Below are 18,721 nucleotides of genomic sequence, written 5' to 3'. Positions count from 1 at the left end.
AATAGGGACCAAGTGCACCCAGTCCTGTCAGAACATGGGTTAAGTGCAGAGAGATACCACTCTAATGGGTCGTAGCCGAAGTGCAATAGTGCTGCGCCAAGTGCAAAGCACGGGGGCAAGTGCAGGAGACTGGCGAGGAAAGCTTGGGACCTGTAAGGCTCTGAAGATACACCAGGCAGCCAGTCAGTGAAACTGAGCAGAATTAGAGGAGAGAGAGCGAGAGAGCAGAAAGAGGTGGTTAGCAGGGGAGAGGGAGAGAGAAGGAGGGGGCGAAGATCTGGCTCAAGACGGAGAGAGGCATGGAGGCTATTCCAGTGGGAGGCACCTGCATTGGATAAAGATCTCCCCCCCCCCCCCGAGTCTCTGCTTGGAGAAGCGGCTCAACCGCAGAGAGTGGGAGGAAGACGAGCAGAGGGCTCAGGAAGGAGAGTATTTAGGAAGAGAGCGTTGCAGATAGAGTGGCCCAGGCCTCAGAAAGCCTTGTCGACAATGCAAACGGTCTTGAACTTAATCCTTGCAACCACGGGGAGCCAGTGAAGGGATTTCAACGCTGGAGAGTTGCAGTTTCTGGGCTTGAGGATAAGGCTTGCGGTTCTGTTCTGGATGAGTTGAAGAGGACGGGGGGTAGAAGAGGGTAGGTTGAGAAAGAGGCTGTTGCAGTAGTCCAGCCCAGAGAGGACCTGGAGACGGTGAGCCTCTGGGGGAAGGAGAGAAAAGGTAGAATACCCCTGACAAGGTACAGTTGGTAGTGGGGCTTTTTAGAGATGTATGCGATGTGAGATGAGGAGAGATTGGAGTCGAAGATGACCCCCAGATTTTTTGCCTCGTTGGTAGGTGGAGGCGCAGGGCCAAAGGAGGCCGGCCAGAGAGAAAGAGGGAAGGCAGGAGCAGGGGTCACGATGAGGACAATCTCTGTCTTACTGGCATTGAGGCAGAGGTCGTCTGCAGCACACCATGACTGAATTGCAGACAGACATCACCACACACGCGATCAAGTGTGATGACATTATTGCATCTCGAGAGCACGCATCTTTTAAACATCCTTTAAACATCTTTTGTACTGTGCCCTACATTAGTACAAAGATTAATTTAATGTGGATGGCCAAACCTCTTTCAAACAATCTGCAGTAAAGGGAACATTTTCCAGCAGAGTCCAGTAGGCACTTATTCACTACGGCAAACAGTGAGATATCTAAATCTAGAGCAGACATGCGAACAACGGGATGAGGACCCACTGACAAACTCAGATCTGTCTGATGAAAACCTCTATCACATGATGCAGCAAAACATCTCCTAATGTAACTTTCTACATTCAAGTGGTAAACACCCAATTCCAATTCATCAATGATACAGGAGCCACCACACATATCAAGCATTAACAGCCATTCTGCATATTACAAACTAGTCCCAAATTATCACAATATACTCACAGCCAGGATATGTCAATGGGATGTGACAGGACCACTTCAATGATTTTGTCCATTTGCATGCACCTTCTGCCACTAGGACACATCCACTCCTGCTATAACATATGTCCTGAAAACTCTGACGACAGTCCAATCCCTCCTAAGTTCCAAAACAGAACAAGGCGTTGGGCTCAAAGAAATCACTTGCCCCATGTCCAACGAGATCAATGCACTCTTACAACAGAGATAACATACCCAGTGATCCAAAGAAACAATATAGACCCAGTTTCTACAATTGGGTGCATGCAGATCTGGGAAGATTCAATGGCCCACCCATATCTTTGCACATCACACCAACGACAGTGAGACCAGCCCCGCATCACACCAGAAGATTAGGATTCCATCTCCACCAAAATGTTTCATAAGAAGTGGACCACAAACTCTTTGCTGACACAATCAAAACTGCAAGTGGACACACACCCTGGATCTCCCCGGTTGTAGTTGTCCCCAAAGACAATGGCTGAATCAGATTTTGCATTGGCATGCACATTTCTAATATGGCCCTTGAACAGGAAAGACTTCCAGGTCCTAATATTGAGGATATGATCATACGCCTCAACACAGCTGTGAAATTCACCAAATTAGTCCTCAACCAACGATATCATCAGATATTACACTCAACATTTCGAGCCATCATGGCCTTCTCCATCCACTAAGGACTTTTCAGATATAAAGGTTTAAACATTGGCATCTATTCCACAGTACAGATATATTTTGTACGACAATTCACCATTTGTCAATTCCTTTCTCACAAGCGATAAACTATTGTGACTACATTCTCATGTTTGGCCGGATACATGAAGAGCATGGTGGATCTCTGCTGAAGGTGGCTATGCTCTCCTCTCAGTGGGCTTCACTCCCAACATACAGAAATGCAAGATCAATAAAAAATGATATTAGGTTATACAAACACATTTTTTGAGAGGAAGGGATGGTCACATACCCTGTGAAACTAGACACCCTCCACCAACTGCCCCCACAAAAATAAGTAGGTGAGATTAGGTAATTCTTAGGCATGGCAGAATGTTGGTCCAGATAAATCCCTGATTACATCACAACCACTGAATCCCTTTGCCACCTCATGAAACAAGAGGTTCCTTTAAAATGGATCACAGAATGCCAATTGACATTTAACACCATCAAAGAGACATTGGCAAATGCTCACTACTCCTATTTTGACTCTCTGTTATGCATAGAAGTAATGGTTGATGCTAGTCAGTAGGGCTAGGGGCAGTCTTGGTTCATCACAACGGGGCAACACCACAGGTCTAGACAGTGTGAGCATATGCCAGTATAGTGCTCTCCAACACCGAACTTGCAAATACCCAACCAGAAAAAGGGAGCCTCACTGCAGTGTGGGCTTGTGAGTACCTAAACCATTTCCTAATATGTAAACATTTCACAACTGGTTAAGGGCCACGAGGCAATTCTGTTACTATTTAGGAACCCACATACAAAGATGCCCAGCACCAACCCTAGATCGAAAGATGGGCCATGTGACTCCAAGAATACAACCACAGCATTCTACACCTACAAGGCAGCGACTTTAACTCAGCAGATTACATATCAGGAAACACAATATTAAGCAGCACTTAAAACACATCAAGAAAAGGAGAAGAATACTTCAACTACAGGCAGCCAATGCACTACCGCCAACAATCTCAGAACAAGCGCTGTCCACTGCGCCAAGGAATGACCTCACTATCCAAATTATAATTGCCTTTACCAAAGACAACAAATGAAGAGACTTCAAGCAGATTGGCATCTCACCAACCAGGGATTAAAATGAAAGGGTGACTGGCAACCATTCACATTGAACTGGCGCAATCCAGTAACTCACTGTTGCTACAAGGGACACAACTCATTATACTCAGCTCCCCGAGGAGAGCAATAGTGAACATTGCTCATGAAGGTCACAGGTAATTAGTAAAATATCCCCCAGTATTGGTGAGACGGTACAAGAAATGATAGAATGATGTGAAACATACCAAATGACAGCAAGAGCAAATCCTCCTTTACCACTAAAAACCACTAATCACCCAGAAACTGTTTGGCATACGGTAGCTGTTCACTTCTATGGATCGATGCAAGAAGCATTCTATGTTTTTGTCATGATAGATGAATAATCACCTTTCCCCATCACTAGGATTGCATCATCCACAGAATGCAAGACAAAAGCTCACACAATAGATGAAGTGTTCAGTTAGTGGGGTATTCCCAGGATAGTGAATTTGGATAATGGACCACTGTTCAACAGCCACGATTTCAAGAGACTAGCCGCTCATCTCAGATGCACTCACCACAAGATCACGTATTTGTGGCCGCAAGTAAATGGGATGGTCAACCACTTCATGGCCATAATACAAAAACAGCACATTGGGCAAAGCTGAAAATGATGTCCTTCCAGCAAGCATTATGCAAAGTATTGCAGCAACATCACACAACCCCACATGAACAGGCATGTCACCGGCAGACCCATGATGGATCGTCTATGGGTGACCCACCTGCCCAGCCAATTCTTCTCCAAACATGGAAAAGATGCAGACAAGAGACAAGAGAATTAAGGAAACTGTAAAGGGGTTTTATGACAAAGAAGACAGGCACGAAACTGAGACTTTGCACACGGTGACGAGCTCCAAGAACAACAATGACGGACACAAATGACGGATTTTAAATTCACATGTGAGTCATTCCAGGTAGTTGGTCAAAAGGGAACCATGGTTACTGATGCTTCAACACACTGAGAAATCGCAGGACTGCACCACACTTCGGTCACTTCTAAAGGTCGCAAGAGACTGAAACAAAAGAACCTGATGATCAAGGAAATGAAGGACAAGAGAGGAGGATGCCTAAAGGGGATGAGGATTCCAGTTCAATGAGCCACGAAGGACACACCCATGAGGCAGTTCCCATTGACACGAGAGGCCTTGCTGTTCTTTCAATAATATGTTCCACCTTAGTCCAAGGTGGAACAGGTGAGGTGTCAGTGATGGCAAGAGCAACTTCCTTTTCTAGAAGTCAGGCAAGGGGTTGAATGGGGCTTGAAAGGACCTGAAGTCTGTTAGCAATATTGATGACAGGGGCACTGCTCCTTTGTTTTTGTTGAGCAGGTGTTGTTGGAGGAGAATTCACCCAATTACGTTTTACCTGACACAATCCTGTTAAAGCCAGTTAACACTTGATTGTATAGTCAAAATATTGTATCCAAGAACGCACAACCTTCAACCATATTGTTACTTTGGCAGTCTTCCAGCCAAAACTAAAAAGTAGCACTGCAACTCTCAGGAATCCTTGCATCACATGATGGACATATGTCTTCATCCCAGTCCACCAATGAGACCACGCCAGCCTAGTAGAATTTTGGATTGAGCATGAAACCCTAATTTCTTGCTGCTTCAAATATGACACGAGTGTTCGGCCCTTCTCTCTTTCGACCATCTTTCCACTGTTTTCTTGTTATACATGTTATAGATCTGAATTACCGTTGTTTATAGGCACAGCAGTGTGTTCTTTGCAGCTCGGTTGTGGCTCTGAGTGAGACCACAAAGTCGTGCAGTGGCTAATACTGCTGTAGGTACATACACAGTGCATTCTGGGGATCACCTAACACCATTTGGCCGTTTTATTTTTCTCCAGGCGCACACGTGCTTCCTAGAAGAGTATGGTTCCCTCATCGCTAGAGGAAAGAACCTTGACACTCTGCAAGGATGCTTACCCTCTCCCTGCCTAAAGTTTTAGCCAGCGTTGATGGCTTAATGTGTTTTAAACTGCACGATTTCCCACATATCGTGCAGAAATATCTACCCAAAGGTACTAATCAGTTTGTTATGAAGTGTTGCTGTCTTTTGCTGTGATGCCAATGAACCCTTTGAGGAATTGTGCAGGGCAAAATTGCCTGGCACTAAGTGCTGGACTGCCCTTGCAGTCAGGACCAGACAGGAATGTGGATCTATATTTCTCCTTTTGTATTGCACAAATGGCTACAATATCATCATAGACCCCTTATATAGGCATCATGACCTAGAATAGGCTATCTGTTCTTGTTAATTCACAGTAGTGGGTCTCAAACACTTATGAAACGTGTTGAAACACTTGGGGTTCTACTCGACGTTAGTAAGGCTACTACAGACATAGGCCACATGTTATCTGAGCCAAGGGAGGCACTGCACCTCAGTTGCACCCCACTGATGCAGCCATGCAAAGCCAAAACACGTGTCTGTTGGTACTCTGGTTCAGAGGAGAATTGGTTATCATCACAATGCTGGACTGTCCATGTGGTCAGGACCAGGACAATATATAATGGGATATTTCACCTATGGTATGACATAACGAGCTAAGGATCACCAGTGAGTGGTCACTCAGAATGTCAAATAGTCAGGAGTACCTGACACCTTAAAGTAACTGCACATATGTATGATAAAGCTACCTGGACTTTTCCCATAAAGAGGCTCAGGGCTGGTCTTTGTCTGGGCATGCACATATCTCTTTACAACATAGATCCTCCTTGGTGGGCCCATTTCTATAAAACATGTTATTTGTCCTTGTTCATTCTTAGTGGAGGGGCTCTCACACATTTGGTAAACACTTCACAGTTTGGTTTTGTCAAGGGTTTCTTTTCCTTCTAAGTTGTCACTTTTTGGATCCCCTTTTTATTGCCCCACAGCTACAGTATAGTTCCAGCATTGAACTTTCATTGCTGTTACCCAGGCAACGGGAAAGACGCTGCCTCCTCCATGTGCAGGCTTTCCCGAGAGATTGGCAGGTCAGTGTCAGCGGTATACTTACATGTGGTTGCTGTAGTTAATATTCCAGTTGAGAAGTGTGTTTGATGGGGCTTTAGAATAGTGATTGCTCACAAGGGCTGTGCATTCATGTGGAGAGAACCTTCTTTTTTAGATGAAACACCATGAGTAAAGTGGAAAGGATGGGTGTAGTCAGGGCTCGAGTTAAACTCTTGAAGTATTTTATTTGCATTCTCTTTAAATTGGGATTTAAATTAATTGTATGGAGTTAAAAAGTAATTCCCATCGACAATGGGGATTTATTTTAGTCCAAATATATTTTAACTTGAATGCAGATCTTCTTTGCACCTAGTAATTTATGCAAATTAAAAGATGCATGTTTACCTTAAAGTTCCTATTCAGATCAGGCAGTATAGTGTTCCTTCCTGCAGCACTGCTCTACTGGTGCCACTGATATGAACATATCTACAAAGCTAATTGAAAGGAAGCGGGGGGGGGGGGCAGGCTCCTAGGTCCAGGTTTCTTCCTATTTCTTCTTGTTAGTATGTTTGTTGCCTATTATTTTTGTTGGGCGTATTGTATTTGCCTGTTTTTTATGAAGTAAAGGTGACTGGTAAACTGCAACCCTGTAGGGTAGGGAGTAGTGCAGCTTTCTCTTAAGCCCACCACCACGGGGTATGAATGATGGTCAGGCCATCATTGGTAAGGCACTTTGGTCCGCATTTAATATGCTGCAAGAAGCAGGAACCCGAGTCCAGATGCTTCCTAATGCTTACATACCCTCCCCCCATGATTCTGTGTGAGCCTGTACACCCGAGATGTGCTGTTTACGAAGTACTGCTCTGGCATACAGAGCTGCAACTGGAACCCGGCATGCTTGGTAAATCAGCTGTTTGCGTTACTTCAATGTAAAATCTTACCTGGGGCTGATTTTCTCAATGTGTCATGTGGGGAGTAGATCTGACACATGCATATAATGATGGGCCCACTGCCTGTTCTTACTCATACTGTATATACTGCAGCTCTTTTCATGTACGAGAGATTGCATGACATGTGTCAATATGCCCAAAGGTAAACTGGGGTCCTCTTTCATCCATTTTCTCAAAACCGGCTTCTGGCGTTGAAGGACTCTGTTATATCGCCTCCACCAAGGGATGTCCTGCCCAGAGCCAGTGGACCTTTATCCTTTCCCCTTCCACTTCCCCCGACAGCACTATGAGGCTTGGGCATCCCATCTAGCTAAGCGTGTAATGGAGGGCAGTTGGGAGTTAGTGATCCAGACCTATGCTACTGTGGCAGTTAGTCTTAGACACTAATATTAGTACCTTCTTTTCAAAATATGGCAAAGACCCACTGAAAGGTGTGGCTACGGCTTGGCTTACTTGCCAGGGCAGACCAGTGAAAATCCTGGATTCTACTGAGATGGTGGAGTCGCAGTAGGCCAGTCATTAGGCCCTAATGTACTTTGATGTTGGGATCAATGGGCTCTTTTATTTTCTTGCAGCAGATAATTCAGCAATTTGACATCCTCTTGATCATCAATGACAAACTGGAGGGTTTAGAAGATTCTCAGTTAAGTTCTCATTCCAACAGGGCATATTTTATTGGAGGATGATTTGGTCAAGTAATTAGACAATTATGTTGCTACCTTGACCTCCACATAGAACACATTTTTTCACCTCCAGGTTTTTGAGCACCAAAGGCACTGGTAGTGGTGACTTATTGCATTCATAGGGCACTATCAAAGAGGAGACCCCAAGATTTTAAGCCTTAGGTGAAGAACAAGAATGTCAGGCCGTAAGGAGATAGATAGAAGAAGTGGGGGTGAGGGGCCTCGGGAGCCAAGAGAAAGATGACATCTGTTTTTGAAGAGTTCAGTAAGAGACAGTGGATAGGCGCCCGGTGATGAATTGCAGTGAGACAGTTTGTATTTCATTCGGAGATGGCTGTGGTGAAGGAGGAAAATGTTTGAGTGTCATCAGCCAAAAGGTTATGTGGCAAGTCAAAGGACAAGATAAGTCTTTTTGGGGCAGAGGTATAGAGGGTGAAGAGCAGAGGTCTCACGACTGATAGTTGGCGGCCGCTGATAGGGAGTGAGGTGGAGTCAGTGTTGTGAGTTCCAAGAGATTTTAAAGGCTGACCTTCCAGGCAGAAGGTGATCTGAGCAAGAGCAGATTTGCAAAACCCAAATTTCTGCAGAGTGAGGAGGAAAGAGGAGTGGTCGACAGTGTTGAAAGTGGCAGAAAGGTAAAAAAGGATGAGTATAGAAGAGAGTCTGAAGTGGTTAGCATTAGAAAGAAAGTTGGAGACATGCATGAGTGCAGTCTCAGTGTAGTCCACTTATGAGAGGTAGGTTAAAGAGCTCAGATAGATAAGGGCAAGTGATTCAGACTAAATCTTTGACCATTTGGTGGGGAACAAAAGGGTTGATGGAAGTGCAAGATGGGATTGGCACTGCGAAGAATGGGTGCTAATTTAATCGGCGAGATAGTGGAGTAGCAGTCAGGCGTAGAAGAGATAAGGGAGAGGTGGTCAACAGAAAGATGGATGTGGATGGAGAAAGAGAGGGGAGGGCTGTGAGAGTGTCAAAAATGTAAGAGAATTTAGAGGAAAGCTAGTGAGCAAAGTCATTAGCAGTAAGGGAGGAGGCAATGGATATTGACTTGGGAGATGTGAGCAAAGCCTGGAGGGTAGATTCAAGTTTGGCGGTGATTGAAAAGGGAGGGAATTAGGTTTGTGAATTAGGAGGATTTGGCAGAGTCCAGTGTAGTGGTTAGTACAGAAAGGGCATTTTTTAAGACTAGGAGTAGGAAAGGTGCCCGTAATTTGCGCTTGTGTCGCAGGTGATGGCACATGTTTGTTTTGAGGTTCTGAATTTCAGAGGTGATCCTAGGCTGAACACAGGTTGGGAAGGTGTGAATGTACAAGTAGGATAGTGTTGGTCAAATGGAGTCATAAATGCATAGTGAAAGAGTCAATGGAAGAGGCATGAATAGGGGAACTAGACAGGAGAGATGTCTTCACATTATCAAGGTAAGGGGCAAGAGAGTTTCACCTGAATTTCTTCTTAATCATCGAAGAGGGGAGATGAGGAGTGGAAGGTGGAGGGACAAATATGTTAAAGTAAACAATGGAGTGATCAGAGGGAGAGGGGTCAATGAAGAGGCGAGAGGAGGAGAATGAATTAGAGAGAAAGACAAGGACAAGAGAGTTCGCACCATAGACGGTAGGTTTGTTGTGGAGGGAGTAGAGGTTTTGACCAGATAGAAGGAAGTTAAGTTCAAGGCAGGTGGCTGCAGAGGGCATGGGTAGGTTAAAGTCTTCCAACATGACAATGGGGATGTTGGTAGGAAGTGACTCAAGGAAAAGGGTCAGATCAGGTAAGAAGGAGTTGAGAGGACGATGGGGTCTATAGTGAGTCAGAATAGTGAGAGGAGTAGGAGGGAGGAGTTGAATAGTGGCATATTCAAAATACGAAGAGTTGATCTCAGGTGGGTTGGTCGAGCAGTGTTGAGGGCCTCATTGATAAGGAACCTCACACTTCCGTCCTTCACAATAGGTTGGGCAGAGTGGGGGAAGATAGCAGAGTCCACGTGGAGAGCTGTTAATATAGCAGAGTCATGAGGGAAGATCCATGTTTCTATGATATCAAGAAGTGAAAGGGGGGGTAAGATTGAAAGTGGTCAGTGAGGTAGGAAGACTTGTTGCAGAGGGATTGTGCATTCCCGAGGCCAAGTAAAAGAGCGATAGGAGATGGGGTAGAGGAGCATGTGCTGTCTGGTAGGCAAGGGGGGTTGATGAAGTTGGAGATCCTGAGTGCAAGGGGGTGTCTTATTTGAGGGGTGCGGGTGCAGAGGAGAAGGAGGAGGTTTGGGGGGCTGGAGTGTGAAGCATAACTTACACCAAGTTGGAGCTGAAGCCTATGAGAGAAGGGAAGGAAAGCAGTGAGTAGAAGGAGGAATGGAGCGAAGTCAAGATGCATGATGAAGGGTAGGAGAAATAGGCAAGTGAAGACAATGAAAAAATGGTATGATATGATATGATATGATTTGATTGTTTATTTATATAGCGTCTATACACAATGTGTTTCAAAGCGCTATAGTCCAAGAGATTGAGAGGTTAGGTGGGTGAGCAGAAAGGGATCGGGTGGATGGTTGGCTGTGAAGAAGCTGGTGTAAGTTCTGTGTTGGGCTAGAATGGGGCTATAGATCACCAAGACAGAAGCTCAGCGTGAATGGATAGTCATTGGGTTGAAGGATGCCTATGTGTGAAAGCAGAAGTCAAAAGCAGAAGGTAAAGGGTGAGCTCGGCCAAGTCCTGGCTTGAGCAGGGGTTCTAGCCCAAGGCCCTTTCTGGGCCCAACAAGACCAAACAGGGAGCTGTCCTTTGCTGCTTTTGGGTCTTGGCTGCAGACATCCGGGATGGATACCCAGGGGACACAGTGCTACAAATGACTTCCACACTTGCAGACTTCCTTGGTGTTGTAGGCCCAGGGAGCTTTGTTTTGCAGGCAGGACCCTCAGATGATGCGATGCACAGGCTCCTCTGGGAAAGCATGATGTGGCTAAGAAAGAACAAACTTATAAGGTTCCATGTGATAATGTCCCTGCAAAAATGTCGCCATGCAAGAATGGCGCTGTTTTTTTGCGGAGACATTATCATTAGGAACGTGCGGGGGACACCCCACAACCCCACCTCCCATTTACCCCATATATTGTCCCCCTATATAATGTTGACTATGCCGTTTCCCGTCGACTATATGTATGGCGACATTATATACGGAGACAATATTACCGGAGACCCCTTTTATTTTTTAAAACTTGTTTTTATTGCATTTTATGAAAATAATGCATCATTGAAACACTTGTGTATAGGCGCGTTACAAATGCCATATCATATCATATCATATCATAACCAACTGTGGGACTAGAACAATGTCCCTCTTCCCACCCTCCCTCCTCTTTCCCCTCCCTCCCCCGCACTGGCTGTCCAATGTTTCTCCTATACTTGGTATGTCCTTGGTGATTGATTCTCATGTGAACATGTCCAGAATTCTGATTTTGTGTGGGCACCATTGCAGCATATAGTCACTTTGTAAGTATTCTAGCACCGGCCCCAGTCTGATAGGAAGTTTTGACGTGCCCCTGTATTGTACGTAATTCGCTCCATTGCTATAAGCTGCCAGACACTCTGCAGCCATTCTATCGTAGATTGCGGGGATTCCTGTTTCCATCTACGGGCGATTGTTAGCCAAGTTGCAATCAGGAGGCCCATGAAGTTTCTCTTCTGGGTCTTCGTCATCGTCTTGTCTCGGGGGTCCCAAAAGCCGCCCATCCACACCTCTTCTTTTATGCCTTCTGCCCCCTTAAACATCTCCTGCATTTGGGTTTTTATCTCTGACCAGAAGCCTTGCAGTTTCGGGCAGCCCCACCATATATGTTTCCATGTGCCCTCCTCTCCGCAGTCTCGCCAGCATACGTTTTGTTTCGTGTTGTACATTCGGTGTAGTCTTTCTGGGGTGTAATGCCATTGAATCAATATCTTTGTCCATGCTTCTCTTTGCTGTATCGCCCGTGCCCATTTGGGAATAATTTGCCAGACGTATTCCCATTGTTTTCTCGTGCTCTCTTCCCAGTGTTATTTCCCATCTCTTCATATATTGTCATGTTGTGCCTTCCGCTTGGGTGTTTATGTATTCGTATAGAATAGATACACATTTTTTGTCTCCTGTATGTGACATGATGTCTGTCTCAAATGGGGTTAAGTCTCTTGTTGTCGCCTGCGTTATCCTTGGAGTGGAGAGCCAATGATGGAGTTGTTCGTATTGGTATCTGTCTCTTTCCGTGAGACCTAGGAGTGTGCTGCATTCTGTGAGTGTTCTGATCTGTTGGTTTTCGTACATGTGCCCCACCTGTGTACATTCGAAGTCTATCCATTTTTTAAATGTATCTTTCTCTGTGCCTGGCTTGAATTCCGGATTCTCAAATAAAGGCATGAAGAGGGGCCGGATTTATTGTCAGCGTTCCTTGCTTCGTTGCCTTATTCCATATTTCGAGTACTGCGCTCAAGATCTCACTGATTCTGAGGTTTGGGTGCCTATGTTCAGGGTTTGTCCACAGGAGGTGCTGGAGGCTTTTCCTTGCCACCGCCCTGTCTTGCGCCGCCCATAACTCCTCTGATGTGTTGTGGATCCATTCTTTCAATAGCCACAGTTGGGCAGCCTAGTATTTCCGGAAATGTGGGAGTGCCATGCCTCCTTTTGATTTAGGGGCTGTGAGTGTTATGCTGGAGAGTCTCTGAGTTTTTTTTTTGCAAAATGTATTTGTTGATCATTTTGACTAATGATTTGAAGAAAGTGGGCGGGATTATAATTGGGAGTGCCTGAAAGAAATATAATAGTCTGGGTAATATTGTCATTTTTATCACTGTTATTCTGCCCCACCATGTTATGGACAACAGAGTCCACTTGTCTAGATCCTTTGTCACTTTGTCTAATAGGTGCGGGTAGTTTCCTGCGTACAGACCTTTGATTTTATTGGTGAGGGTGACCGCCGGGTAACTGATCCCATCCTCCGCCACTCGTAGTTGTAGCTCTCCTGCGCGCTTCTGAATTTCCTATTTATCGCCTGCTAGTACCATCAGCTCTGACTTTTTCCTGTTACTTTTTAGGCCTGATACTCGTCCAAAGTCTTCTATTATTTGTATTAGTGGGGGCAGTGAGTCTACCGGTTCCGCCAGTATGATCAGCATGTCGTCCGCATATGCTGCAGTTTTATGGGTTGTACCTCCCATTGTGATGCCTTTGATTTCAGTGGTATTCCTAATTTTCAGCAGTAGCGGCTCCAGGAAGATGGCGAATAGGAGTGGGGAGAGGGGGCATCCCTGTTTCGTTCCTCTTTCTATTTTTATTATGTCTGAGAGTTCCCCCTTCACAGCAATTCTTGCCTTTGGAGTGTTGTAGTTGGCCCGTATCATGTTGATGTAAGTTTCCCTGAGGTCTAAATTCTCCAGGGTGCGGAAAAGCATGGACCATTCCACGCGGTCAAACGCTTTTTCTGCGTCTAATGCCAATAGTGCAGCTGGGATATTTGTGATGCTGACTTTCTCTATCGTGTGGGTGATTCTTCTGATCTTGTCGTGTTTTTCTGTTGGGGATAAATCCTGATTGATCCTGGTGTATCAGTTTGGGGAGCAAGGGGGTGAGTCTGTTGGCCAATATTTTTGTGTATAGTTTGGCGTCTAAGTTTATAAGTGCTATGGGCGGTATGAACCTGGTGACTCTGGGTCCTTCCCTTTCTTATGGAACACCAAGATTTTTGCCTCGTTCATTGAGTTCGTGGTGGTTGCGTTGTCCTTGAAGGTGTTGAAGAGTTCTGCAAGCATCGGACTTAGGGTTCCCTCGTAGGTTTTGTAAAAGATGGCTGTGTACCCATCTGGGCCCGGTGCTATTACGCTCACCTGGCTCCCACAGGGGCGTCGATCTGAACTGGACAGCTGAGGTCTCCACCAATGTGACGGGTAGTGCCGAGATGACGGACTGGACTGGCCCACCTAGCTTCTTTTGCTTGGCCCGTAGGAATATTCTTCTGCAAATGGAGAAAGGGAATTAAACACCCGTGGAGTTGAGCGTTAAACCCCCCCCCCCACTTCCGCTGATCTCCCCACTGATCACCTTTGATGTCTCCTCTTAGAGTCTCACCTGATGGTTTGGAAAGATGAGCTCTCCATCCTGCATTGAGCGCAGGGGCGCGTAGATAACCAGTTGCTTCACTGGCTCGAAGGAATTGGTGAGTTCCAGAACAATATTGACTCTGAGAGTCCCGGCAAGACGCCGTAAGTATGTAGTTCGTAAGAGTTCAAATGTCTGACTTTCACTCTGTCCGATTCCTTGCAGGTTGCAGCTTGACCCTAGCAAAGAGTTCCTCATGGCAACCGGTAATATTCAGGTAAGGATTTGTATTATCCAACACAGTTCGATAAAATAATGTCCATATGTAACCTGTTGCTTTCTCCCTTATTCAGGCGCTGAGATAAGATATGAATTCTCGGTGAATAATGCCTCCGGCGCTAAAATCAGGTAAGTCTATTGTGGTGAGGAGGTTTCCCCTTGTTTGTCCCTTTGTTTCACCTTGCTGTCCTTTTGTTTCCCCTTAGGGGCCGGGGTTCGGCGAGGATGCAGTGGAAGCTGCACAGACCCGTGAAGAGGAATAGTTCCCCCGGTGGTAAAATCAGGTAAGTCTATCGGGGTAACTAATATTGCCTCTGTGTACTCCCTTGGCTCACCTTGCTGTTCTTGTCTTCCCCTTAGGTGCCGGAGTGTGGCGGGAACATGCAGAAGGATGCGGTGAAATGTAAAGATGCTGCGAAGGCCGGTGAGTTCAGCGCGGCGCTGCAGCAGGCGAGGCGACGCGCATAAAATAACTTCTTTCTTCCAGCTCGAAGGTTTGATGGATCGGGAATTCAGGTAAGGATCAAAGGTATTGCTCTTGTTCTAACCTTTTCTCCTTCTTTCTCCCTTTTTCTAGGAGCTCCAGAATCGAGGCGGGCGTGGCAGAAGACTGGATGCAGACTTGCAGGCACGGTGAGCATTACACTGCTGGATGCAGAATAACGCGAAGCGTGTGCTGCTCTTCGGGCGTGGCTTAAATAGCCTCCAAAGTAGTCCCAGGTAAGTATTCCTCCCCAGCCCCACCCGAGTAAAAAAAATAGTCCGTAGGTAAAGTAGTCCCTTCCAAGCTTCTTTTGGCTTGGAGCTCTTGCAGCATGGTCTGCATCAGGTGAGTTTGCAGCATGGTCTGCATCAGGTAAGTTTAAATCTATGAGCCTGGCGCCTATGGCGCCAGGACTGACTCTCCATATGAGCCTGGCGCCATAGGCACCAGGACTGCATCCAAATAGCCCCTAGCAGGGGTTGTTGGGCTTGCTTAGAATAACTTGATGCCTGCTTCCGGGGTTGCTGGACTTGGTCTGAGTCCCCGGGGGTAGGCATCAGGACAGGTGCTTTGTTTTTTGGCAGGTCTCTTATCACCTTCGCAACTTCCTCTGTCGTTATCTCTGCGTTGAGTGCTGTTTTCTCCTTTGATGATATGGTTGGGAGTTTCGTGTCTCTTAGATAGTTTATTTGGTCTTTCGATGTTGGATTATCCGAAGAGTATAGGTCTTGTAATACTCTCTAAATATGTCTTTTATGGCATTCGATTGGGTGTTCACTTGGTCATTGCTGTCTCTTAGCGCCTGTACTGTTTGCCTTTGTTGTTTGCCCTTTAGCTGTCTCGCCAGAAGTTTGTCGGCTTTGTTGGCTTTCATGGCGTACCTGTGTTTCAAGTGGAGTAGTTGGTTCTCTGCCCTCTTATTTTGGATTCCCTCCAGCTGTCCCTGTATATGTCTATAGGCTCTCTTTAGCTTCTGGGATTGTTTATTTGTCATTTCGTCCCTTAGAGGGATTAAGTGACCCCTCATGACCGCCTTGAAGGCTTCCCAGATAGTGGCCTTGGCCACCTCCGGGGTATTGTTTTGGTCGAAGTATTCTTCTATGTAGCCTCTGATTGATTCCTTCATCACGGGGTCTTGCACGACTTCTCTCGGGAGGGTCCATCTCCAAAGGCGGGATTGTTTTCGGATGGCCGGTAGTGAGATCCAGATTGGGTCATGGTCTGATATTGATATGGGGCCCGTCTCTATCTCCTGTATTTCCCCTAGGAGACTCACTGTAGCCCAAATATAGTCTATTCTGGAGCTAGTGCCGTGGACGTGGGAGTTATAGGTGTATCCCGGGGTCGGGCCTCTGATTTTCCACCAGACGTCCACTAGTGCTAGTTTTTGCATAGTATTCCTTAGCACTTGCGTCAGGGAGCCTTGGTGTGGGATGTTGGGGTTCGATCTATCCTGTTCTGGTTTCCAGGCCATGTTGAAGTCCCCGGACAGAATCATCTCCTCTTGTGAGAAACTTTCTAGTTTGTGCAGAGTGTCTTTTAGGAATCCAACCTGGGCCGTATTGGGGGCGTAAACTGTTGCGAGCGTCAGCAGGCGGTTGTCATGATGCCTACCCCCGGAGCACCAGGACAGGCCCAGCACCCCCGGGAGCAGGCATCATGCCCTCGGGTAAAAGCCCAGCGGCCCCTAATAGGGGCTCTTTGGACTTTGTCCTGGCGCCTTTGGCGCCAGGCTCATGTTGGACATCAGTCCTGGCGCCAGAGGCGCCAGGCTCATAAAAGAGGGTGTTTGGTGCACTTACCTGACGCAGACCATGCTGCATGAAGCCTCAAGCCAAATGAGGCTTAGGAGGGACTATTTTCTCAAAGGAACTATTTTACTTGGGTGGGGACCGTGGAAGAATACTTACCTGGAACTTCTTCCAAGGCTATTTAAACCACGCCCGGACTGCCACACGTGCTTCGCGTTGCTCTGCATCTAGCAGCTGAACGCTCACCGTGCCTGCTCCTGCAACTTGCCTCCAGCCACGCCCGCCTCGATCTTGGGATACCTGAAAGGAAGGAAGGGAAGAGAAAAGGTGAAAACCAAGAACTTAATCTAATTTCTTACCTGTCTCCGGAATCATCACGCCAGCGATCCTGAAGATAGACATTCTTTAAAAGCATTGCGCTACTTGTAGCAGCGCCGCGCATCACTCACCTGCCTCGTGGGCTCTTCACTATCCACCGCGACCTTCTGGGCATTCCGCCACATCTCTGCACCTGCAGGGGAGAAGAAGAGACAAAAGGTGAGCAGGAGGAACAAATGAGGAAAGCCCGATTTTCCGTCACAAGACTTACCTGGCCATATTTGACGGAACCACTCCTCATTTCGGGTCGGCGCCACTTCTTGGCCTGGTACCGCACCCAGGCCCCTAAGGGGAAAAAAGAAAGACATTACTTAGAGGGATTCAAAGACATTTAAAGGGATCATTTTATCACAAACTCACCTGAGTTTATCTCCCTCGAAGCATCACTTCCACTCTGCACCTGAAAATAAGGACAGATCGCAGGTTAAGAAAAGAAAACAAAGAGAAGACTCTACTCTGGAACTTTTTAAACTGCATACTTACGGCATTTCGCCTTCCGAAACCAGTGAAGTAACTGGTGAAATACGCGCCCCTGCACCAGAAGCAGGATGGAGAGCTCATCCATTCAAACATTAAGGTGAGCCTTGATTGGGGATTTCGGAGGTGGTCAGAGAAGAGCAAAGGGGAGGTGGGAAGCAATCACAATACTCTGCAGTCAGTTAATCCCCTTTCTCCACCTACAGAAAGATTTTTCTACGGGCCAGACAAGCCAGATTTGGGGGTCCATTTCAGTCGGTGTTTCGAATCATGCGCATCACGCTTGAAGAGGTCACAGCAATCCAGACCAGGTCAGCGTCTCCGTGGGAGCCAGGTGAGCGTTACAGAACGCGAAGCCTTCCTACAAATTCCCACCCAGGCGCTATGGAAACTTTGAGACTGATATGTTGGCCCAATTACTGGTGGAATTACGGGCCGAAGTACATGCCGGTCGTCAAGAGACTAATGCCCTCAGGAAGGAACTAATCGTATCTAAGGAACAAACTGATGACCTGGCTAGGCAGGTATTGCAAGGTCAAGCTGGGCAAACCCCTTTACCTGGTTCCGGGGGGAATTCTGTTCCTGTGGCTTCAAGTAACCCTGTGCAAATCAATCTACCTGGAAATATGCCGCTGGCCCCACCTGAACGCTTTGCTGGGGACCCCAAACGGTTCGCCGTATTCATGAATCAATGTCGTTTGCATTTCCTATGCAGACCTGGGGCCTTCCCTAATGACCAGACCAAGGTAGCTTTTGTGTTGTCATACCTTAGTGGCTTTGCTGCCGATTGGTCAGTACCACTGGTTACTCAAGATGACCCAATCCTCCGGGATTTCCAAGGATTTCAAGCAAGCATGGAAAGATTATTTGCTCGACATTCTCAGGGACAAGCTCTGGATGATGAACTTCTATCCCTGCGACAGGGCAACCAAGACCTCCTCTCCTACATAGCAACCTTTAACAGACTAATCGTGGAAACTGGGTGGCCAGAGGATAAAAGAATCACATTATTCTATCGGGGTCTATGCGGAGAACTTAAAGATGTCTTGGCCCAAGTCGTAAATCCGCCCCAAGAATGCACAGAATATATAGACTTAGTGGTCCAATTGGATCACAGGCTCCAAAACCGAAAAGCGGATCGGTCCAAGTTTGAAACCCGGGTGGAGGGGTTAGAGGACCTTTAACCCAAAAGGAATATGAAAGGAGGCGGCAGTTAAAATTATGTCTTTATAGTGGGAACTCTGGACACTTTCTACGAGATTGCCCGGCAAAACCGCCCAAGAAGGTGGTAAGAGCCGCTGATAAAAACCATGAAGACTCTGTTTCGGGAAACGACTCTGCCTAACAAGCGTAGGGGTCCGCTTGCCGAGTGTGAAAACTAACTCTCAGACCTCGCATTTCATTGTGCCAATGGTTCTCATAGATCCGGAACAGCCTAAGCGGTTGCATGCAATAAAGGCATACATCGATAGTGG

The sequence above is a fragment of the Ambystoma mexicanum genome, chromosome 4q, assembly GCF_040938575.1.
Source record: "Ambystoma mexicanum isolate Mex_15411 chromosome 4q, UKY_AmexF1_1, whole genome shotgun sequence".
NCBI classification, from domain to species: domain Eukaryota; kingdom Metazoa; phylum Chordata; class Amphibia; order Caudata; family Ambystomatidae; genus Ambystoma; species Ambystoma mexicanum.
The sequence above is the reverse complement of the archived record's forward strand: the minus strand, read 5'-3'. Positions refer to the sequence as shown.